At 36.9% G+C, this 24,901-nt stretch overlaps 1 long non-coding RNA gene across 3 annotated transcripts in view; it reads left to right on the top strand.

The window, feature by feature from the left end:
- The window catches only part of LOC143667350 (uncharacterized), an 80,984-nt gene that overhangs the window by 42,902 nt on the left and 13,181 nt on the right, over positions 1 to 24,901 (top strand). For all 3 annotated transcript variants that reach the window (XR_013168004.1, XR_013168005.1, XR_013168003.1), the window contains exon 6: positions 8,644 to 8,735. This is a non-coding gene — a long non-coding RNA (uncharacterized LOC143667350). The remainder of the gene's footprint in view (positions 1 to 8,643; positions 8,736 to 24,901) is intronic.

Raw genomic sequence — 24,901 nt, 5'->3', positions numbered from 1 at the left:
AGAGAGGCCACATCTGAGCAACAAAAGAGATCCTTTGGAGGTAACTCTTAGGCATACCTCTAGGTAGGCTAAGCTTCTCCACTACATACATAAGCTTCACAACAGCAAGCCTCAAGATTAAGGGCTTGGCTTATTGATTTGAATGTCTCCAATGTTTGACACTGTATCAGAGGTTTCCCTGGTGGTAAAGTTTAACAGTTCCATATTTTTTCTCTGATCCCTGAAGGGACTTTGATTATCTGCTTAATATACTCTGGGGTTTATCCAGGTGCTGTATAAAGCTATACAGGTTTAAAGGCCCTCATTCTTATTCTGGGCTCCCTGGGTTCGTATTGTTAAATGATCTATCCAGAGAGGTTGAATTAGATTATGTGCTACAGAAAATTTAGGTCTGGACAAAATAAACCTTTCTTCCTTTGTTCTCAAAGAGTGGGTAAAGTTCTTAAATGCAGACAATGTCTTCCTTACCCCTGTATTCTGAATTACCTTAACCCCAATCTGATCATCTTATTTCTTATCTCTAAATACCAGTTTATACACATATAAAACGGCCTCTCAAAATCCAGAAATAACAAATACCACTCTGGACTAAATTATGTTGCTAAAGAGCTTGCAATCTAGGCTCCAATTTCCTTATAAGTATATTCTAAATGAGACCATACAATATTTGCTCTTTTGTTTCTGGCTTATTTTGCCTCACCAAATGTCCCACAGGTTCACTCACAACGTTGCATGCCTCACAACTTCATTCCTTTTTGTAGCAGCACAATATTCGATCATATGTATAAACCATTGTTCACAAATTTTCTTCTCAGTCAGTGCATCCTTCAGCCACCTCTATCCTTTGGTAATCATATAAAATGTCCAAAGTCAGCAGTCCATCGCAACTCTCTATTTTGGATAATTACATTGTTCCCAAGAGAAAGATAACCAATAAACACACTGTTACCAATAGAAAATCCAAACCTCCCTTTAACTCTTATCCCTCGTTATTTACCCCTGGTATTGCCATGGTACTGTTGATGTTTTCCTACTAAACATAGCCCATAGTATGAACTAGATTTCCCCCATGCCCCCTAATCAAACACACCTTGCACAATATTCATACCTTTGCAGTAGTTCATGCAAGGACTTATTTATATTTGTAGCGTTAATTGGTGGGACACATGGCTCTATACAACCCCTTTCAGTCATTTCCACCTTCAATATTGTAACATTACGTATAGACCCACTAGTGAACCACCTTCACTTCTATCTATTTGCTTACATTTAAGTTCAACCTCATTAGCTAACCTTTCCCCCATCTCTAGCTTCTGTGTATCTCTAAGTCCCCTATGTTCTGTATTATAAGCCTCTGATTTTACCATTACCATGGTCATAAAAGTGGAACAATACAATTTATATCCTTTTGTGTCTGGCTTATTTCATTCAGCATTATGTCCTCACAGCTTACCCATCTTGTCATATGCTTCAGGACCTCATATTGTCTTACTGCTGCGTAATAGTCCATCGTATGTATATAGCACATTTTGTTAATCCATTTGTCTGTTTATAGGCACTTGGATTATTTCCATCTTTTGGCAGTTGTGAATAATGCTGCTATGAACATCAGCGTGAAAATGTCTGTTTGTGTCACTGCTTTCAGCTATTCTGGGTATATACTTAGTAGGAGTATTGCCGGGTCATAGGACAACTTGATATGTAATTTTCTAAGGAACCGCCAGTCTTTCTTCCATAGCAGCTGTGCCTTTATGCATTCCCATCAGAAGTACATTAATGTCCCAATTTCTCCACATCCTCTCCAATATTTGTAGTTTCCTGCTTTAAAACAGCCATTCTTATAGGTGTGAGGTGGTATCTCGTAGTATTGACCTGCATTTCCCTTGTGAGTAATGAAAATGAGCATATCTTCATGCACTTTTTAACTATCTGCATTTGCTGTTCAGAAAAAAAATGCTTATTCATATCTTTAGCCCATTTTATAATTGGTTTGTGTGTTCTTTTGTTGTTGAGTTGTATGATTTTTTTTATGTATGATTTTTTTTTATGTATTCAGGATATCAAACCTTTATCTGATGTGTGAATTCCAAATATTTTTTTCCCATTGAGTTGGCTGCCTCTTCACCTTTTTGACAATGTCTTTTGACACACAAAGCATTTGATTTTGAGGAGTTCCCATTTATCTCTTTTTTCTTTTGTTGCTTATGTTTTGGGTGTCAAGTTCAGGAAGTTACCTCCTAATACTAAGTCTTAAAGATGTTTCCCTATATTTTCTTCTAGGAGATTTATGGTACTGGTTCTTTTTTTTTTTTTTTTAACTTTTTTTTATTAATTAAAAAAATTAACAAAACATTAAGATATCATTCCATTCTACATATACAATCAGTAATTCTTAATATCATCACATAGCTGCATATTCATCATTTCTTAGAACATTTGCATTGATTTAGAAAAAGAAATAAAAAGACAGCAGAAAAAGAAATAAAACGATAATAGAGAAAAAAAAAGATTATACATACCATACCCCTTACCCCTCGCTTTCATTTACCACTAGCATTTCAAACTAAATTTATTTTAGCATTTGTTCCCCCCTATTATTTATTTTTATTCCATATGTTCTACTCATCTGTTGATAAGGTAGATAAAAGGAGCATCAGACACAAGGTTTTCACAACCACACAGACACATTGTGAAAGCTATATCATTGTCCAATCATCATCAAGAAACATGGCTACTGGAACACAGCTCCACATTTTCAGGCAGTTCCCTCCAGCCTCTCCACTACATCTTGAACAACAAGGTGATATCCACTTAATGTGTAAGAATAACCTCCAGGATAACCTCTCAACTCTGTTTGGAATCTCTCAGCCATTGACACTTAGTCTCATTTCACTCTTCCCCCTTTGGTAGAGAAGGTTCTCTCAATCCCTTGATGTTAATTCTCAGCTCATTCTAGCGTTTTTCTCAGTCCCTTGATGCCGAGTCTCAGCTCATTCCAGGATTTCTGTCCCATGTTGCCAGGAAGGTCCACACCCCTGGGAGTCATGTCCCACGCAGAGAGGGGGAGGGTGGTGAGACTGCTCGTCATGTTGGCTGGAGAGAGAGGCCACATCTGAGCATATGGTACTGGTTCTTATATTTAGGTTTTTGATCTGCTTTGAATTAATTTTTATATAGGGTGTAAGGTGTTCTTTCATTCTGTTGAGTATTGATATTCAGTTCATCCATGCCCATTTATTGAAAACACTATTTTGTCTCAGTTCAGTGCATTTGGGTACCTGGTTGAAGATCAGTTGACCATGTATATGCTGGTCTATTTCTGCACTCTCAATTTAATCCCATTGGTCAATACATCTGTCTTTGCGCCAGTACCATGCTGTTTTGACCACTGTGGCTTTACGATAAGTTTCAAAATCAGGAAGTGTCAATCCTCCCACTTTGTTCTTCTTTTTTAGGATGTTTTTAGCTAGTTGGGGTCTATTTCCCTTCCAGATAAATTTGGTAGCTAGCTCTTCCAAGTCTTCAAAGTAGGTTGCTGGAATTTTGAGTGGTACTGCACTGAACCTGTAGATCAGTTTGGGTAGAATTGACATCTTAACTACATTTAACCTTCCTATCCATGAGCAGGGAATGTCTTTTCACCTGTTTAGATCTTTGATTTCCTTTAGCAATGTTGTGTAGTTTTTTGTGTACAAGTCCTTTATGTCCTTAGTGAAGTTCATTCCTAGGTACTTGATTCTTTGTAGTTGATTTTTTTTTCTTTTTGGCATGGGCAGGCACCAGAAATCAAACCTGGGTCTCCGGCATGGCAGGCGAGAACTCTGTCTGCTGAGCCACCATGACCTGCCCTGTTTAGTTGCTATTTTGAATAGAATTTTTCCCTTAATTGACTCCTCAGTTAGGTCTTTACTTGTATATAGAAATGTTACTGATTTTTACACATTAATTTTATATCCCACCACCTTCCTGAATTTGTTTATTAGCTCAGGTAGCTTTGCTGTAGATTTCCCAGGATCTTTCAAGTATAGTATCATATCATCTGCAAATAATGAGAATTTTACTTCTTCCTTTCCAATTTAGGTGCCTTGTCTTTATTTTATCTGCCTGATTGCTCTAGCTCGATCTGCTAGTATAATGTTGAATAATAGTGGTGACAGAGTGCATCCTTGTCTTCTACCTGATCTTAGGGGAAAGTTTTCAGTCTCTTACCATGGAGTTCGATGCTGGCTATGGGTGTTTCATAGATGCCCTTTATCATATTGATAAAGTTACCTTTCATTCCTACATTTGGAAGTGTTTTTTTTTTTATCAGAGAAGGATGTTGAATATTGCTGAATGCTTTTTCAGCGTCACTTGAGATGATCCTATGATTTTTTTCCCTTTTAATCTGTTAATGTGCTATATTACATTAATTGATTTTCTTATGTTGAGCCATCCTTGTATCCCTGGTATAAATCCTTTTTGGTCATGGTGTATAATTCTTTTAATGTATTGTTGGATTCAATTTGCTAATTTTTTTTGAGAATTTTTGTATGCATTAGGGATATTGGCCTGTAGTTTTCCTTTCTTATAGCATCTCTACCCACTGTTGGTATTAAAGTGATATTAGCTTCATAAAATGAATTAGATAGTATTCCTTTTTCCTCAATGTTTTTGAAAAGTTTGAGCAAGAACTGGTGTTGGTTCTTTTCCAAATGTTTGATAAAATTCCCCTGTGAAGCCATCTGGTCCTGGGCTTTTCTTTCTAGGAAGATTTTGATTACTGATTGAATCTCTTTACTTGTGATTGGTTTGTTGAGAGCTATTTCTTCTTGAGTCAGTGTGGCTTGTATGTGTTTCTAGGAATTTATCCATTTCATCTAAGTTGTCTAGTTTGTATCCTCTTATGATTTTTTTTTATTTCATCAGGGTCTGTGGTAATGACCCCCCTCTCACTTCAGATTTTATTTATTTGCAATCCTCTCTATTTCTTTGTCAGCCTTGCTGGTGGTCCGTAGATTTCCTCAAAGAATCAGCTTTTGGTTTTATTGATTCTTTCTATTGTTCTTTTGTTCTCCCATTCATTTTATGCAGCTTTAATCTTTGTCATTTTTGTTCTTCTATTTACTTTGGGGTTAGTTTGCTGTTCTTTCTCTAGTTCGTCCAGGTGAGCAGTTAAGCCCTAGATGTTTCCTCTTTCTCCTTTTTTTAATATAGGTATTTAGGGCAATAAATTTCCCTCTCAGCACAGTCTTTGCCACATTCTATATGTTCTGGTATGTTGTATTCTTATTTTCTTTAATCTCCACACAGCTACCAATTTCTCTAGCAATCTCTTCTTTGACCCACTGGTTATTTAAGAGTGTGTTATTTAATCTCCATATTTGTGAAAGTTCTCATTCTTTGGTGGTAATTGATTTCTAACTTCATCTATTGTGATCAGAGAAAGTGCTGTGAATAATTTCAGTGTTTTTAAATTTATGAAGACCTGTTTTGTGCTCCAGTGTGTGATCTATTCTGGAGAAAGTTCCATGAGGACTAGAGAAGAAAGCATATCCTGGTGTTTTGGAATGTAACAACCTATATATGTCTGTTAGGTCTAATTCATTTATCAATTGTTTAAGTTCTCTACTTCCTTGTTGATCCTGAATGGTTGTTCTATCTACAGAGGAGAGTGGTGTGTTGAAATATCCTACTATTATTGTTGAAGTGTCTATTGCTCTCTTCAGTTTTGCCAATTTTTTTTTCATGTACTTTGGAACTCTTGATTCAGAGGATAAACATTTATGATTGTTATTTCTACTTGGTGAATTGTCCCTTTTATTAATATATGTGTCCGTCTTTGTCTCTTATGATGTCTTTACATTTAAAGTCTATTTTAAATTGCTTTCTATTTTCCTTTGGTTACAGCTTGCATGGAACATATTTTTCTCTTCTTTCACTTTCAATCTATTTATATCTTTGGGTCTAAGATGTAAGCAGCATATAGCTTGTTATATTTCTTAATCCATTCTGCCAACCTGTATCTTTCAATTGGTAAGTTTAGTCCATGAACATTCAAAATTTTACTGTAAAGGCATTTCTTGAATCCATTATCTTGTCTTTTGGATTTTGTTTGCCTGATCTATATTTTATTTTCCATCTTTCTCTTTTTATCCTATAAATTACCCTTACTGGTACTCTTCAATTTTGTGCCCTTCTCCGGACCTCCTTCTTCTGTCATTTTTTTTTTCTTCATCCATTAGAACTCCTTTTAGTATTTATTATAGGGCTGGTCTCTTGTTGACAGATTCCCTCAGCATTTGTTTGTCTGTGAAAATTTTAATCTCTCCCCCAGTTTTTAAGGACAGTTTGGCTGGATTCAGAATTCTTGGCTGGATCTTAAATATATCATACCACTGCTTTCTCACTTCCATAGTACAGTTATGTAGTCCAAATTCAGTCTTATGTAATTTCTCTTGTATGTAGTAGATTGCTTTTTTCTTGCCAGTTTCAAGATTTTCTGCTTCTCTTCAACATTTGACAGACTGATTGGTATGTGTCTTAGAGTAGGCCTATTTGGATTTATTCCATTTGGAGTTCGTTGAGCTTTGATTTGCATATTTATGTCTTTTATAAGGGTTGGGAAATTTCCCCCCATTATATCCTTAACTAATCTTCCTAGCCCTTTTCTCTTCTCCTGCTGGGACACGGATGATTTTTATATTTGTATAGTTTGTTTTGTCCATTATTTCCCTGAGATCCAATTCAAATTTTTCCTTTTTTTTTTCGTAAATTTCTCTTTTGTGTGTTTGAAATCAGTTGTCATGCTCTCTAGTTCACTTATTGTTTCTTCTGCCTCTTCAAGTCTGCTGTTGTGTGTCTCTAGTATGTTTTTTATTTGGTCTAGAGCATCAGTCTCTGTAATATCTGCTTTTTTTTTCTATTTATTCCTTCAAAATCCTCTTTATGCTCTTCTAGTGTATTCTTGATCTCCTTTACATCATTAGCCAAACCATTGATTTTACTTAATAGCGTTATATGAACATCTTTGATTAATTGTTCCTAAGTCTTTGCTCATAAGGGCACTTGGAAGGAGGATAATTGATCAGATTTCAAGAGAGTGGTGTCACAGCAGAGTTGGTGCTTTCCTTGTGGATAGAGTGAAGCCATGTCCTGATATTGTTAAGAGGATTCTCACACTGACTAGATTCCTTAATCTGGGAGATGAGGGTGGGTGCTCCTAGTGCAGCTATTAGTTTCCATTTCTTGCTTAAGTGCAGATAAAGATTTTACCACTAGATGGCACCAGATGCCTTCTGCCTGATCATCACAGTGAGAAAATACATTTTCTCCGTCCCCACACCACCACACTCAGTTGAATTCAAGTTTCACAAAGTATTCTTGATCCTTATTATGCATGATGCATGCTGGTATTTTCTATTTTATTCTATTCTATATTTTCTTTAAATATGCAGGTTCACAATCTACTGAACTGATTTCATGACATTCATGGGCATTTCTCACTGTTAGAAGAACACTAGTTTAAATAACTGAGCAAGTTTGCTGTTATAAAGCTTTAGAATCTTCTGTTTGCATTGGTACATCTTGGCATATAGCAAATCATGTCCATTAAGTGAGTATTTTGTGTGTTTCTGTGTAGAGTTGCTGAGTTGAGTAGCATGACACGAACCTATTCTGTGCTTTCTTAGGAGTGCATGAGAGAACACGGGAAACATATTTATACAGAATTCAGCACCTGTTGTAGTTCAGGTAGCTGTATACATTGTCAGTAAAGGGAAAGAAAAGAAAAGATATTTCTACTTCTGGGAACTCAAAATCTAGCTGGGACACATACACACTCATCTTAAATTTCAGCATCCTTATAAAGCAACATGAAAGTGACTGAATTACTCAAGGTATCAGCTAGGATACCTTCAGATATAAGTAATAGAAGCCTGACTCAAGTTAGTTTCAGTGGTAAGGAAGTGTACATTCTCACTAAATAGATGTTGAAAGGTAGTGCAGACTTCCGCCCAGAGCAGCTGGGAATGGACTTAGAGATCCATGTTCTTTCTAGGACTTCTCGTTTGTACTAAGCAGGTTCTATTCATGGCTTCCAGAAAGTTCCCAGTGCAATCCAAGCTTCATGGCCAAGGACAGCATTTAAATGAGATTCAAGTAGAGAGACTTTTAGGCTGCTCTAGTATTGTCTGAGTTTTAGTGTAATTGTTTTATTCATCTGGCGTCCCCCACTATGACATCCTCAAGCAAAGTGAAATGACTGGCATGTAATACCAGAGTTGGGAGAAATACTTAGTTATAATTAGAGATGATTGCCAAACATTTCTGAGTTCTTCTGGGGACAGAGCATTTGGTTAAATAGAGTTATATGAATAATTCTGGCCAATGAGTTGGCTGAGTAAATAAGTGGTCATGGGTCTTCTACATTTAGGGTGAGATGAGATTATTTGCTGGTTTAAGTTCCTAGGGAAGGAATTAGGGATATGAGGAAAGAGGTGAGAAATGATCGCCATGGGAATTCTGATGGAAAATGTAAATATGAGTATAAAAGTAGAGGGATGATTCCTTTCAACTTCAACCTGGTTCCTAGGAATTTGTAGTGGTCCCTTGGTCTGAGCCTTCTGATTTCTGTTAACCTGCCTCGTCTTTCATTCTTTTCAGGTTTTCAGTGAGCACTGGCCTCTGGTGTGACTTTTACATTCAGCATTTTGTGAGTTTATCCAAAGAAAGGAAGACCCTCGAAATCAACAAAGGCAAGTGACTCTCCTACCCATATATCCTTATGAGCTGAGAGGCCTGACATTTTAGAAATTCTCTTTTAGAAAGTGTGCTTCACTGTGTACTCTTTCCAACATTATGTGAAAATAGTTATTTCCCAACATTCTCACCAATGTAATCCATTATCTAACGTTTTACTTTTTGTTAATTTGATAGTTGAAGAGGCTGTCTTTTTTTTTTTCATGTAACTATTTTATCATTCAGAATAAAAAGTTACTTAAAATGCTATCCACATTTCACAGGTGAAAAATTAAGACATAAATGCAAGGTAGCCTTCCTTGCTTTTATAAAAGATAAATAGATCATATTTAATGGTGCTTGAATTTATCCTGGGGCTCTACAAACATCAGGAGCTTTTGGCCACAGGGATCATTATATTCAATCCTGGCCTCCAGGCACCTTCAGTCTTAAAATCCCTTTGGTGTCTAAAAACATGACTATTTCTGGTACATCTAATTGTCATGTGTCTGTCACTCCCTGCAACAGCTGCTTATTGTTGAGGCTTCTTTTATTATTATGATTTTTAATTGAGATATTGTATTAGTTGGCTAAAATTGCTGGAATGCAATATACCAGAGATGGAATAGCTTTTTAAAAGGGTGAATTTATTAAGTTGCAAGTACATAGTTCTAAGGCCATAAATATGTCCAAACTAAGTCATCCAGAGAATGATACCTTGACTCAAGGAAGGCCGATCTGAAAGGGCATGTGTCTGACATCTGCTGGTCTTTGTACCTGGTTCTGTTGCTTCCAGCTTCTGATGCCAACGGTTTCTTCTCTAAACATCTGTGGGCCTTCACTTGGTTTCTCCAGACACTAAGTGACATCTGGGTTCTAGTTTGCTTAGCATCTCATGAGAAAGGACATGGCAATGTCTGCTGGGTTCTGCCCATGCTCTCTCTGTTGGCACTCTAAGCATCTCCAAACATCCGTGTTTCTGTCTGCTGTGAAACAACTTTTCTCCAAGCGTCTGCATCTGAGATTTCTCTAAAATGTTTCCCCTTTTAAAGGACTCTAGTAAACTAATCAAAACTCACTTTGAATGGGTGGAGTCATTTTTCCATCTACCTAAAAGGTCGCACCCACATTTGGGTGTGTCACATTTCCATGGAGATAATATAATCAAAAGTTTCTGCCTTACAGTATCGAATCAGGATTGAAAGAAATGGCTGCCCCACAAGATTGGATCAGGATTAAAACATGGCTTTCTGGGATATATATAATAGTTTTAAACCAGCATAGATATAATCACCAAAGTACAACTCGGTGGTTCACTGTATCACCATAAAGCTGTGCATTCATCATGATAATTGATTTTTGCATATTTTCATTACTCCAAAAACAATAAAAATAAGAATAAAAATAAAAGTAAAAAAGAGCACCCTAAACATCCCACAAGCACGTACCCCATTGTTTATTTATTTCAACATGTTTATTGTATAGTATAACATATATACAAAGCAAAGAAATAAAAAAGCAATAATTTTCAAAGCACTCTTCAACAAGTAGATACAGGACAGGTCCCAGAGTTTGTCATGGGCTACCATACGATTTGCTCAGATTTTTCCTTCTAGCTGCTCTAGAATATATGAGGCTAGAGGGCTTAAATATTTTTTTATCATCACAATTGACTTTTTTTTCCTTCTTTTTTTTGGTGAAAAATAACATATATACAAAAATGCTATAAATTTCAAAGCACAGCACCACAATTAGTTATAGTACATATTTCAGACTTTGACATGGATTACAGTTTCACAAATTTAGGTTTGCTGCTCTAAAATACTAGAGACTAGAAGAGATATCAATTTAATGATTCAGCATCCATATTCATTTGTTAAACCTTATGTCCTCTCTATAACTCCAGCATCAACTTTGATCTTTCCATACCTCTTTTTAGGGTTGTTTGGGTTATGGCAATTCTAAATTTTTGATATTGGAAGGGTCTGTCACTAGTATAGGATAGGGGGATGGAACTATCTGATGTTCTGGAGAGGCTGGGTTAAGTTTCAGGACTGATCTGGATCAGGGACCCATCTGGAGGGTATAGGTTTCTGGGAAGTTACTCTAGTGCATGGAACCCTTGTGGAATCTTATATATTGCCCTAAGTGTTCTTTAGGATTGGCCAGAATGTTCTTGGTTGGGGCTTGGCAGGTTATGATATGTAGCAAGGTGAGACTGAAGCTTTTGTAAGAGCCACCTCCAGAGTAGCCTCTCGACTCTATTGGAACTCTGTGCCACTGATACTTTATTAATTATACTTCTTTTCCCTTTTTTGGTCAGGATGGAATTGTTAATCCCATGGTGCCAGGTCAGGATTCATCCCTGGGAGTCATCTCCCATGTCACCGGGGAGACTTTCACCCCTGAATGTCATGTCCCAGTGGGGAGGGCAATGATTTCACTTGCAGAGTTGGGCTTAGAGAGACTGAGGCCACATCTGAGCAACAAAGGAGGTCCTCCAGAAGTAACTCCTAGGTGTGTCTATAGGTAGTCTAAGCTCTGCTACCTACATAAGCTTCACAAGAGTAAGCCTCATGATCGAGGGCATGGCATATTGATTTGGGTGTCCCTAAAGTTTGACACAGTATCAGGGGATTCCCTGATAGTAAGGTTTAATAGTTCTATAGTCTTTCTTCCCTCCCTCAGGGGACTTTGCCAATACTTTTTGATTATCTGCTTAATGTACTCTAGGATGTATCTAGGCATTACAATAATCTATACAGGATTAAAAGACCTTTTTCTTATTCTGTGCTTCCTGTGCTGCAATTATTCAAATGAGCTATGCAGATAGGTTGAATTAGATTATGCACTACAGAAAATTTCAGTTCCAGATCAAATAAACTTTTCTTCCATTGGTCTCCAAGAATATATGTGGTTCTAAAATATAGACACTGTCTTCCTTACCCCTATGTTCTGAATTGCTTGAACCCCAACCTGTTTGACTTCATTCTTAACTCTAAATATCAGATTATATATATAAAACAGCCTCTCAAAATCCAGAAATATTAATCACCACTCTGGACTTAATGTGTCTGCTCTAAAAGCTTACAGTCTAGGCCCCTGTTTTCTTATGAGCATTTTCTAAAGGGTGATGACACCATTGCTGTTTTTATGATTGATTCTGATTTATTTTATCTCAACAAATGTTCCACATGTTCATTCATATCACTGCATGCCTCACGATTTTGTTCCTTTTTGTAGCAGCACAACCTTTGTTCATAAGTATACACCATCGTTCACCAATTTACTTTTCTGTCAGTGCATCCTTCAGCCACCTGCATTCATTGGGCATTATGTAGAGGGCCCAAAGTTCACAGTCCATCAACATTCTCAATTTTAGATAATTTCATTGTTCCCAGGAGAAAGAAAACCAATGAACACATCCTCACCAAATAGAAAATCTAAACCTCCTCTTAACTCTTGTCCCTCACCCCATATTTATCTCTGCAGTTGTTGTGATAGTGCTGATGGTTTCCTTTTGAACATAGCTCATAGCAGAAATAATAGTTTTTCCTCTGTACCCTGGACTTAAACACTCTTTATACAAGAATCATATCTTTGAAGTAATTCTTATGAGAACTAATTCATATTTCTAGTGTGAATCAGTGGGACACGTAGGTCTACACAACCCCTTTCAATCTTGTTCATCTTCAATATGCAAATATTACATCTAGACCCACTAGAGAATCACCTTCACTTCTATCTATTCCCTTACATTGGAGTTCAACCTCAGTAGCTAATGGTTCACCCATCTCTAATTTCTATGTATCTGTAAGTCCCTTTTATTCTGTATTTTAAACCTCTGATTATACCTTTATGCTGGTCATAAAAGTGGAATCATACAGTATCTATCCTTTTGTGCCTGGCTAATTGCACTCAGCATTATGTCCTCAAGGCTATCTATCCATCTTGTCATGTGCTTCAGGACATCATTTACTCTTACTGCTGTGTAATAGTCCATCATATGTATATACCACATTTTGTTGATCCATTCGTCTCTTGAGGAGCATTTGGTTTGTTTCCATCTACTGACGATTGTGAATAGTGCTGCTATAAACACTGATGTGCAAATGTGTGTTTGAGTTGTTGCTTTCAGCTCTTCTGGTTATATACCGAGTAGTGCTATTGCTGGGTCATGGGGCAACTTGATATTTAGTTTCCTAAGAAACTGCCAAACGCTCTTCCATAGTGGCTGCACCATTAAAATTCCCACCAGCAGTGCGTAAGTGTCCTTCCTAGTTTCTCCACATCTTCTCCAACATTTATAGTTTCCTGTTTTGTTTAATAGCAGCCATTCTTATAGGTGCGAAGTGGCATCTCATTGTAGTCCTGATCTGCATTTTCCTTATAGCCAATGAAAATGAGCGTCTTCATGTGCTTTTGAGCCATCTGTATTTGCTCTTCAGAAAAATGCCTATTCATATCTTTAGCCCATTTTATAATTGGATTGTTTGTTTTTTGTTGTTGAGTTGTATGATTTCTTTGTATATACAGAAAATCAAACATTTGTCCAATATGTGATTTCCAAATATTTTCTCCCATTGAATTGGCTGCCTCTTCACCTTTTTGGCAAAGTCTGTTGAGGTACAGAAGCATTTGATTTTTTCTTTTGTTGCTTGTGCTTTAGGTGTAAAGTTTAGGAAGCTACCTCCTATTACTAGGTCTTAAATATGTTTCCCTACATTTTTTTCTAGAAGCTTTATGGGTCTAGTTCTTATATTTAGGTGTTTGGTCCACTTTCAGTTAATTTTGTATAGGGTATAAGATAGGGGTCCTCTTTCATTCTCTTGGCTTTTCATATCCAGTTCTTCCATGCTCAATTATTGAAAAGACTATTTTGTCCCAGTTCAGAGGATTTGGGGGCCTTGTCAAAAATCAGTTGACCATAGATTTGGTGGTCTGTTTCTGCACTCTCGATTCAATTTCATTAGTCAGTGCTAAAAAAAAATCAAAGGAGATCTAAATAGGTGTAAAGGCATTCTCTGCTAATGGATAGGAAGGTCTTTGTGCCAGTACCATGCTGTTTTGACTACTCAGGCTTTATAATAGGTTTTAACGTCTTGGAGTGTTAATCCTCCCAGTTCGTTCTTTTTAAGGATGCTTTTAGCCATTCGGGTCTCTTTCCCTTCCAAATGAATTTGGTAGTTAGCTGTTCCAAACCTTCAAAGTAGGTTGTTGGAATTTTGATTGGTACTGTGTTGAATCTGTAGATGAATTTGGGGAGAATTGGCATCTTAACTATATTTCACCCTCCTGTCCATTAGCAGGGAATGTCTTTACACCTATTTAGATCTCCTTTGATTTCTTTTAGCAATGTTAAATAGTTTTCTGTGTGCCAAGTCCTTTACATCCCTAGTTGAGCTCCTAAGTATTTTATTCTTTTAGTTGCTGTTTTGAATGAAATTTTTCCTTAATTAACTCCTCAGCTAGGTCATTGCTTGTGTATAGAAATGTTACTGATTATTGCACATCACCACCTTGGTGAATTTATTAGCTCAAGTAACTTTGCTGTAGATTTCTGAGGGTCTTCCAAGAGTAGTGTCATATCATCTGCAGATAATGAGAGTTTTACTTCTTCCTTTCCAATTTGAGTGCCTTTTATTTCTTTGACCTGCCTGATTGCTCTAGCTAGAACTTCTAGCACAATGTTGAATACCAGTGGTGACAGTGGGCATCCTTGTCTTGTTCCTGATCTTAGGGGGAAAGCTTTTAGTCTCTCTGCATTGAGTATAATGCTGGCTATCAGTTTTCCACATGTGCCTTTTATCATATTGAGGTAGTTACGCTTGATTCCTATCTTTTAAAGTGTTTATATCAGAAAAGGATGCCGAATTTTGTCGAATGCCTTTTCAGCATCAATTGAGATGATCATGTGATTTTTTCCCTTTTGATTTTTTAATGTGTTGTATTACATTAATTGATTTTCTTGTGTTGAATCATCCTTGCATTCCTGGTAAAAACGCCACTTGGCCATTAATTCATTTTTTGTTTTTGCATGGGCAGGCACCAGGAATCGAACCCAGGTCTCTGGCATGGCAGGTGAGAATTCTGCCTGCTGAGCCACCATGGCTGCCTCATTAATTCTTTTAATGTGTTGTTGGATTCAATTTGCTAATATTTTATTGAGAATTTTTGCATCTATGTTCGTTAAGGATATTGGCCTGTAGTTTTCCTTTCTTACAGCATCTTTACCTGGTTTTGGTATTAAAATGATATTCGCTTCATAAAATGAGTTAGGTAGAGTTCCTTTTTCCTTAATATTTTGGAAAGGTTTGAGCAGGATTGGTGATAGTTCTTTCTGGAATGTTTGATAAAATTCCTCTGTGAAGCCATCTGGCCCTGGGCTTTTCTTTGTAGGAAGATTTTTGATGACTGATTGAATCTCTTTACTTATGATTGGTTTGTTAAGATCTTCTATTTCTTCCTGTGTCAGTGTAGCTTGTTTGTGTATCTCCAGGAATTTGTCCATATCATCTAGTTTGTTAGTGTATAGTTGTTCATAGTATCCTTTTATGATTCCTTTTATTTCTTCAGGGTCTGTGGTAATGCAACGCTTCTCATTTCTGATTTTGTTTATTTGCATCCTCCCTTTTTTTCTTTGTCAGTCTTGCTAGTGGCCCATCAATTTTATTGATTTTCTCAAAGAACCAATTTTTGGTTTTATTGATTCTTTCTATTGTTCTTTTGTTCTCCCATTCATTTATCTCTGCTTTAATCTTTGTTATCTCTCTTCTCCTATTTACTTTGTGGTTAGTTTGCTGTTCTTTCTCAAGTTCCTCCAGGTGTGCTGTTATGTCCTGGATTTTTGTTCTTTCTTGTTTTTTAATGTGGGCATTTAAGACAATAATTTTCCTGCTCAGCACAGCCTGTGCTGTATCCCATAAGTTCTGATAAGCTGTAGTCTCATTTTCATTCATATCCAGATAGCTACTGAGTTCTCTAGCAATTTCTTCTTTGATCCACTGATTGTTTAAGAGTGTGTTATTTAATCTTCATGTATTTGTGAATGTTCTCATTCTTCGGTGGTTATTAAGATCCAGCTTCATCCCATTGTTATCAGAGAAAGTGCTTTGAATAATTTCAATGTTTTTAAATTTATTGAGACCTGTTTTGTGCCCCAGCATAAGATCTATCCTGGAGAATGTTCCATGAGCACTAGAGAAGAATATATCCTTGTGCTTTTGTGTGCAATGACCTATACTTGTCTGTTAGGTCTAATTCATTTATCAAGTTATTTAACTTCTCTATTTCCCTGTTGATCTTCTCTCTGGTTGTTCTATCTATAAAGGAGAGTGAAGTATTGAAGTCTCCTACTATTATTGTTGAAACATCTATTGCTTTCTTCAGTTTTGCCAATGTCTGTCTCTGTCTCATGTACTTTGGAGCTCCTTGATTGTGAGCATAAACATTTATTATTGTTACATCTTCTTGGTGAATTTACCCTTTAGTTAGTATATATTGTCCTTCTTTGTCTCTTTTGATGTCTTTATATTTAAAGTCTATTTTGTCTGATATTAGTATAGCTACTCCTGCTTTCTTTCGGTTACAACTTACATGGAAAATCTTTTTCCATCCGTTCACTTTCAGTCTACTTATATCCTTGTGTCTAAGATGAGTCCCTTGTAAGCAGCATATAGCTGGATTATGATTCTTAATCCATTCTGCCAATCTGTATCTTTTAATTGGTGAGTTTAGTCCGTTAACATTCAAAGTTATTACTGAAAGGGCCTTTCTTGAGTTCACCATCTTATCTGTTTTATTTTATTTGTCAGATCTATATATTCTTTTTCCTCTTTCTCTTTGTATTCTTTAAATTACCCTTAGTGGTACTCTTCAATTCTGTGCCCTCCTCCAGACCTCCCTCTGCTGTCTTTTTTTTTCAGCCAGCAGAACTCCTTTTAGTATTTCTTATAGGGCCAATCTCTTGTAGACAAATTCCTTCAGGACTTCATTGTCTGTGAAAACTTTAATCTGTCCCTCAGTTTTGAAGGACAATTTTCTGGGTAAAGTATTCTTGGCTGGAAGTCTTTCTCTTTCAGGATCTTGACTATATCATACCACTGCCTTCTCACCTCCATCCAGAGTGCTAGTTGAATAGTCTGAACTCAGCTGTGCATGTCAGCACTTTCTCAGAGCTGGAAAGTGTGGCTTGAGGGCCATGCACATGGGCATTTCTAGAACTACTGTAAAGTGTTGTTCTCAGAGCTGAATGACGTGGGGGGCTGTGTGCATACGTGGGCCTAGGAGTGAGGTAAGCTGATCTGCAAAGCTCAGGGAGGGTGGGGTGAGGCTGTGCGACACTATGGGCAGCGGGGCAGGGGTAACCTGGGTGTGGATGTTCATGCCCACAGCCTTTGTGCACTGGCAACAGCCTGCAGGGAATAGGGATGGTGAGGTAGTGCTCAGAAGGGTGCAGGAGTGGTGGGTTGGGCTGCACTTGGGGGTGTGGAGCAGATATGTGCACTGGGGGTTGGTGGGGTGGGGGTGCCTGGAGCATGGGAAATGGTAGCAGGTGGCGGGGTTCAGGTGCATGGAGTGTGGGGTTAGTTGCTGGTCATGAGGCTGCACTGGTGAGGGTAGTGCACCCAAAGAACATGGCCTGGCTTTCTTACTGTTCCTGACTCCTATCCATGCACTCCCGCGAGCTCTGCACTTCCTCACCAGGCTCCAGCTTTCTGCCTCTCAGTTCCTCAGCCTCTGCAACCAGGGCCACCCTATGTGATGCAGAAGGCTCTCCCAGGTCTGCTGTACTTCTGAATCCCTGCCTCAGTTGCTCTCCTGTCCTTTCTCTTTTTTTCTGCCTCTTTTTTTTTAAATGACTCATTTGTCATTTTGCTGGTTGAATTGTATGAGTTCCTTTTATATTCTGCATATTAATCCCTTATCCAAAATAACATTTGAAATGGCATTCTCCTTCCCGGACTGGGCCTTCTTTGTAGGAAGATTTTTGATGACTGATTGAATCTCTTTACTTGTGATTGGTTTGTTGAGATCTTCTATTTCTTCTTGAGTCAGTGTGGCTCATTCTTGTGTTTCTAGGAATTTGTCCATTTCATCTAAGTTATCTAGTTTGTTAGTGTATGGTTGTTCATAATATTCTCTTATGATTTCTTTTTTTGTATGCTGTTTGGTGGGTTCACATTTCATTATTTTTCCATGTGAGTAATCCCATTATTGTGACACCATTTGTTGAACTTTTGTGTATTTTGTTTGTTTGTTTTTGCTTGTTTGTTTTCTCAGAAATGCATGGACCAGGAATCAAACCTGCATAGCAGGTAAGAATTCTACCACTGAACTACCCTGCACCCCTCCTCTTATGATTTTTAAAATTTCTTCAAGTCCTGTGGTAACAACCTCCCTCTCATTTCTGATTTTGTTTATTTGCAGCCTATCTCCTTTTTATCTTTGTCAGCCTTGCTAGTGGTCCATTGATTTTGTCAAAGAACCACCTTTTTGCTCATTGATTCTTTGTTTTGTTCTTTTGTTCTCCCCTTCATTTAACTCTGATTTAATCCGTGTTTTTTCTCTTCCTGTATTTGCTTTGGTGTTAGTTTGCTGTTCTTTCTCAAATTACTCCAGGTGAGCAGTTGAGTCCTCAATTTTTCCTCTTTCTTATTTTCTTTCTATATGAATACTTCTGTGTGGTTTTATTTATTTTAACAGGTTCATTGAGGTATAAATGACATACAACAAACTGCATATATTTTAAAGGGTACAACTTATAATTATTTTAAAAATTTTTATTAATAAATCAATCAACATAAAATATGAACATTCTTTTTTTCATCACATAATTTTATATTCATCACCATGATCATTTGTTAGAATATTTGCATCAATTCAGAAAAAGAAATAAAAAGAAAACAGAAAAAAATTCATATATACCATACCCTTTATTCCTCCTTTTCATTGATCACTAGCATTTCAATCTACTAAATTTATTTTAACATTTGTTCCCCCATTATTTATTCATTTTTAATCCATATGTTTCACTTGTCTGTCCATAAGGTGGATAAAAAAAGCATCACCACAAGGTTTTCACAAACACAGTCACATTGCAAAAGCTATGTCATTATACAATCATCTTTAAGAAACATGGCTACTGGAACACAGATTCACATTTTCAGGCAGTTCCCTCTAGCCTCTCTGTTATGCCTGAACTAGAAAAGGTGATATCTGTTTAACATGTAAGAACAAATTCAGGATAACCTCTTGACTCTGTTTGGAATCTCTCAGCCATTGACACTTTAGTTTGTCTTATTTCTCTCTTCCCTCTTTCGGTCAAGAAGGTTTTCTCAATCCCTTGGTGCTGAGTCCCAGCTGATTCTAGGAGTTCTGTCCCATGTTGCCAGGAAGGTCCACATCCCTGGGAGTCATGTCCCACGTAGAGAGTGGGAGGGCAGTGAGTTTGCTTGTCATTGGCTGAGAGAGAGAGGCTACATCTGAGCAACAGAAGAGGCTCTCCTGGGGGTGACTCTTAGGCCCAATTTTAAGTAGGCTTAGCTTATCCTTTGCGGGGTTATGTTTCATATGAACAAACAAGATTGGGGGCTCAGCCTATTGCTTTGATCGTCCCCACTGCTTGTGAGAATATCAAGAATTTTCCACTTGGGGAAGTTGAATTTTCCCACTTTCCCACCGTTCCCCCAAGGGGACTTTGTGAATACCACTTCATTCACTGTTCAAAGCCTTCTGGGATTTATCAAGGTATCACTCTGGACAAACTTACAAATTCTCATGCCCTACTCAAGGTTCTTACATTCATGGTGTTCAATTAAGCTGTCTATATCAGTTGTATTAGGAAATGCACAAGTCAAAATATAAATTTTGTACCAAATAAGCATTTTTTGCCTTGGACTCACACATAAGTTAAAGTCTTAAAATATTAATTACCATCTATTTTCAACATCATGCCTTATTGACATTCCTTTGTTCTTCCTCATACAAAAACATTTTATAATTTGAACATTTAGTCACTATCATTATACACTCTAGGCATTCCTATATTATACCATCTCTATCTTTATTATGTATCTTTCCTTCTGATTTCATTTGTGCCCCTAGGCCTCCTCCCTCTATCATTCTCACATTTAGCTTCATTCAGTGTTCTAATGTCATTTTGATCTTCTTTCCCCTAATAGCCAGGGATGTTGAGCATCTTTTCATGTGTTCTAATGTCATTCAGTTAGGTAGTATTGTGCTATCCTTTTCTGAATTTTTACAATCAGTCCCATTGCACAATCTGTATTCCTTCAGTTCCAATTGCCAAATATCTACTGTATTTCTATCTCCTGATGACCTCTGTTCTTAACTGAAATTCTCCAAGTTCATTCATTAATGTTAGTTCATATCCGTGAGACCATGCAGTATTTGTCCTTTTGTTTCTGGCTAATCTCACTCAGCATATGTACTCAAGGTCCATCCATGTTGTTACATACTTCATAACTTTATTCTGTCTTACAGCTGGATAATATTCCATCGTATGTATATACCACAGCTTGTTTAGCCACTCATCTGTTGATGGACATTTGGACTGTTTCCGTCTCGTGGCAATTGTAAATAATGCTATTATAAACATTGGTGTGCAAATGTCCATTTGTGTCTTTGCCCTCATGTTCTCTTAGTGGATACCTAGCAATGGTATTGTTGGGTCATATGGCAATTCTATACTTAGCTTCCTGAGGAACCGCCAAACTGCCTTCCACAGTGGTTGTACCATTTGACATTCCCACCAACAGTGGTTAAGTGTACCTGTTTCTCCACATCCTTTCCACCACTTGTTGTTTTCTGTTTTATTGATAATGGCCATTCTGGTGGGTGTGAGATGATATCTCATTGTGGTTTTGATCTTCTTTCCCCTAATAGCCAGGGATGTTGAGCATCTTTTCATGTGCCTTTTGGCCATTTTGTATTTTCCCTTCTGAGAAGTGTCTGTTCAAGTCTTTTACCCATTTTGTAATTGGGTTGTCTGTCTTTTTGTTGTTGAGTTGAACAATATATATTCTGGATACTAGACCTTTTATCTGATATATCGTTTCCAAATATTGTCTTCCATTGTATAGACTGTCTTTTTACTTTCTTGATGAAGTTCTTTGAGTCACAAAAATGTTTCATTTTGAGGAGTTTCCATCTCTTTCTTTCTTTCTTCAATGTTTGTGCTTTGGGTGTAAGGCCTAGGAAACCACCTCCTATTATAAGATTTATAAGATATTTCCCTACAATTTCTTCTAGCAGTTTTATGGCCTTAGATCTAATGTTTAGGTCTTTGATCCGTTTTGAGTTAATTTTTGTATAGGGTATGAGATATGGATCCTCTTTCATTCTTTTGCATGTGGATATCCAGTTTTCCAACCACCAATTATTGAAGAGACTGTTCTGTCCCAGGTGAGTCGGCTTAACTGCCTTATCAAAGATCCATTGTCCATGGATGAGAGGGTCTATATCTGAACACTATTCAATTCCATTGGTCAGTATATCTATCTTTATGCCATGGTAATGGCATTACCATGCTGTTTGACCACTGTAGCTTCATAATACACCTTAAAGTCAGGTAGCATGAAACCTCCAACTTCATTTTTCTTTCTCAGGATACTTTTAGCTATTCAGGGCACACTGCCCTTACCGATAAATTTGGTTATTTTTTTTCTATTTCTGAAAAGTAAACTTTTGGAAATTTAAGTGGTATTGTATTAAATCTATAAATCAGTTTAGGTATAATTGGCATCTTAACTATATTTATTCTTCCAATCCATGAACACGGTATGCCCTTCCATTTATTTAGTTCTTCTGTGATTTCTTTTAATAATTTCTTATAGTTTTCTCTGTACATGGCTTTTGTCTCTTTAGTTAAATTTATTCCTAAATATTTTATTGTTTTGGTTGCAATTGTAAATGGAATTTTTTTCATGATTTCCTTGTTCTCGTTGTTCTTTCCCTACTTGTTGCAAGTGGACTGTTATTCCTCAATTTTTGCCCTTTCTTCTTTTTTGATATAGGCATTTAGGGCAATAACTTTCCCTCTTAGCACTGCCTTTGCTGCATCCCATAGGTTTTTATATGTTGTGTTTTCATTTTCATTTGCCTCGAGATATTTACTGATTTCTCTTGTAATTTCTTCCTTGACCCACTGGTTGTTTAAGAGTGTGTTGTTGAGCCTCCACATATTTGTGAATTTTCTGGCTCTCTGCCTGTTATTGATTTCCAACTTCATTCCTTTATGATCTGAGAAAATGTTTTGTGTGATTTCAGTCTTTTTAAATTTATTGAGATTTGCTTTGTGACCCAGCATATGATCTATTCTTGAGTATGATCCAAGAGCACTTGAGAAAAAGATATATCCTGTTTTTGTGAGGTGTAATGTTCTATAAATGTCTGTTAAGTCTAGCTCATTTATTGTATTATTCAAATTCTGTTTCTTTATTGATCCTCTGTCTAGATGTTCTGTCCATTGATGAGAGTGGGGAATTGAAGTCTCTATTATGGTAGGTGTCAATTTCTCTTTTCAGTGTTTGCTTCATGTATTTTGGAGCATTCTTGCTCGGTGCATAAATATTTATGATTGTTATGTCTTCTTGTTGAATTGTTCCTTTTATTAATACATAGTGCCCTTCTCTGTCTCTTTTAGTTGTTTTACATTTGAAGTCTAATTTGTTGGATATTAGTATAGCTACTTCTGGTCTTTCTGATTGCTATTTGCATGAAATAGTTTTTCTGAACCTTTCACTTTCAACCTATGTTTATCCCTGGGTCTAAGATGTGTTTCCTGTAGACAGCATATAGATGGGTGCTGTTTTTAATCCATTCTGCCAGTCTATGTCTTTTGAAGGGGAAATTTAATCCATTAACATTTAGTGTTATTACTGGATGGGCAGTACTTTCTTCTACTGTTTGGCCTTTTGTGTTTTTTTAAATTTTTTTTAAATACCAAAAAAACACCTAACAAATGCAAACATTCCTATTTTGATCATTCTGTTCTACATATATAGTCAGTAATTCACAATATCATCACAGAGTTGCATGTTCATCATCATGATCTTTCTTGGAACATTTGCATCTATTCAGAAAAAGAAATAAAATGAAAACAGAAAAAAAATTTATACTACCATACTCCTTACCCCTCCCTTCCATTGATCACTAGCATTTCAAACTAAATTTATTTTAACGTTTTTCCCCCTATTATTTTTTTTTGTTCCATATGTTCTACTCGTCTGTTCACAAGGTAGATAAAAGGAGCATCAGACACAAGGTTTTCACATAGTAACATTGTGAAAGCTATATCATTATACAATCATCTTCAAGAATCATGGCTACTGGAACACAGCTCTATATTTTGAGGCAGTTCCCTCTAGTCTCTCCATTACATCTTTTTTTTAAACTTTGTTATTGTGAAATATAACATATGTATTATGTTATATGTATATAAGAAAAAGCAATAATTTTCAAAGAACACTTCAACAAATAGTTATAGAACAGGCTTCAGAGTTTGTTATGGGTCACCATTCCACTATTTCGGATTTTTCATTTTTGCTGCTCCAAAACACTGGAGGCTAGAAGAAACATCAATATAGTAATACTCATTTGTTAAATCCTATTTTCTGTCATAATTCCTCCTTCTCCTTTGATCCCTTTCCTAATTTATAGGGATCTTTAGGCAATGCCAGTTCTGATTTGTTCATGTTGAGAAGGGGTGTCGACACTAAAGGATAGGGGGATGAAATTAGTTGATAATTATACTTGCCCCTCTGGGGTTTCAGGATTTATGTGGCCTAGGAACCCTCCAGAAATTATAGGTTCCAGGAAAACAAACTCAGTGCATGAAACTTTTATAAAGTCTCAGGTAAAGCCCCAGGTGTTCTTAAGAGTCAACAAGAGTGAAGTTGATTGGGATTTAACAAACCATGGCAATTAGTACTATCTAATTGAAGCTTGCATAAGAGTAGCCTCCAGAGTATCTTCTTGACTCTATTTGATCTCTCTTAGCCACTGATTGACCTGGTTGATTTTTTTTTAAATTTTTAATTTATTTTATTTTATTTTATTTTTTTAAATACCATAAAAACCACCAAATAAATGCAAACATTCCTATTTTGATCATTCCATTCTACATATATAATCAGTAATTCACAATATCATCACATAGTATCATCATCATCATCATGATCATTTCTTGGAACATTTGCTTCTATTCAGAAAAAGAAATAAAATAAAAACAGAGAAAAAAAATTATACGTACTATTACCCCTTACCCCTCACTTTCATTGATCACTAGCATTTCAAACTATATTTATTTTAACATTTGTTCCCCCTATTTTTTTTCATTCCATATGTTCTACTCGTCTGTTCACAAGGTAGATAAAAGGAGCATCAGACACAAGGTTTTCACAATCACACAGTCACATTGTGACAGCTGTATCATTATTCAATCATCCTCAAGAAACATGGCTACTGGAACACAGCTCTACATTTTCAGGCAGTTCCCTCCAGCCTCTCCATTACATCTTGAATAACAAGATGATATCTGCTTGATGCCTAAGAATAACCTCCAGGATAACCTCTCCACTCTGTTTGGAATCTCTCAGCCATTGCCACTTTGTCTCATTTCACTCTTCCCCCTTTTGGTCAAGAAAGTTTTCTCAATCTCCTGATGCTCATTCTGGGGTTTTTCTCAATTCCTTGATGCTGAGTCTCAGCTCATTCTAGGATTTCTGTCCCACGTTGCCAGGAAGGTCCACACCCCTGGGAGTCATGCCCCACATAGACGGGGGGAGGGTGGTGAGTTTGCTTGTTGTGTTGGCTGGAGAGAGAGGCCACATCTGAGTAACAAAAGAGGTTCTCTTAGGGGTGACTCTTAGGCCTAGTTTTAAGTAGACTTGACCTATCCTTTGTGGGGTTAAGTTTCATGTGAACAAACCTCAAGACTGGGGGCTCAGCCTATAGCTTTGGTTGTCCACACTGCTTGTGAGAATATCAAGAATTCAACTTGGGGAAGTTGAATTTTCCCCCATTCTCACCATTCCCTGAAGGGGACTTTGCATATACTTTTTTATTCACTGATCAAATCACTCTGGGATTTATCGCGGCATCATTCTGGACAAACCAACAAAATCTCATGTCCTACTCAAGATTCCATGTACTTATGGTG

This window comes from Tamandua tetradactyla, chromosome 23, assembly GCF_023851605.1.
Source record: "Tamandua tetradactyla isolate mTamTet1 chromosome 23, mTamTet1.pri, whole genome shotgun sequence".
Taxonomy (NCBI): domain Eukaryota; kingdom Metazoa; phylum Chordata; class Mammalia; order Pilosa; family Myrmecophagidae; genus Tamandua; species Tamandua tetradactyla.
This window is presented reverse-complemented; position numbering and strand designations above follow the sequence as displayed.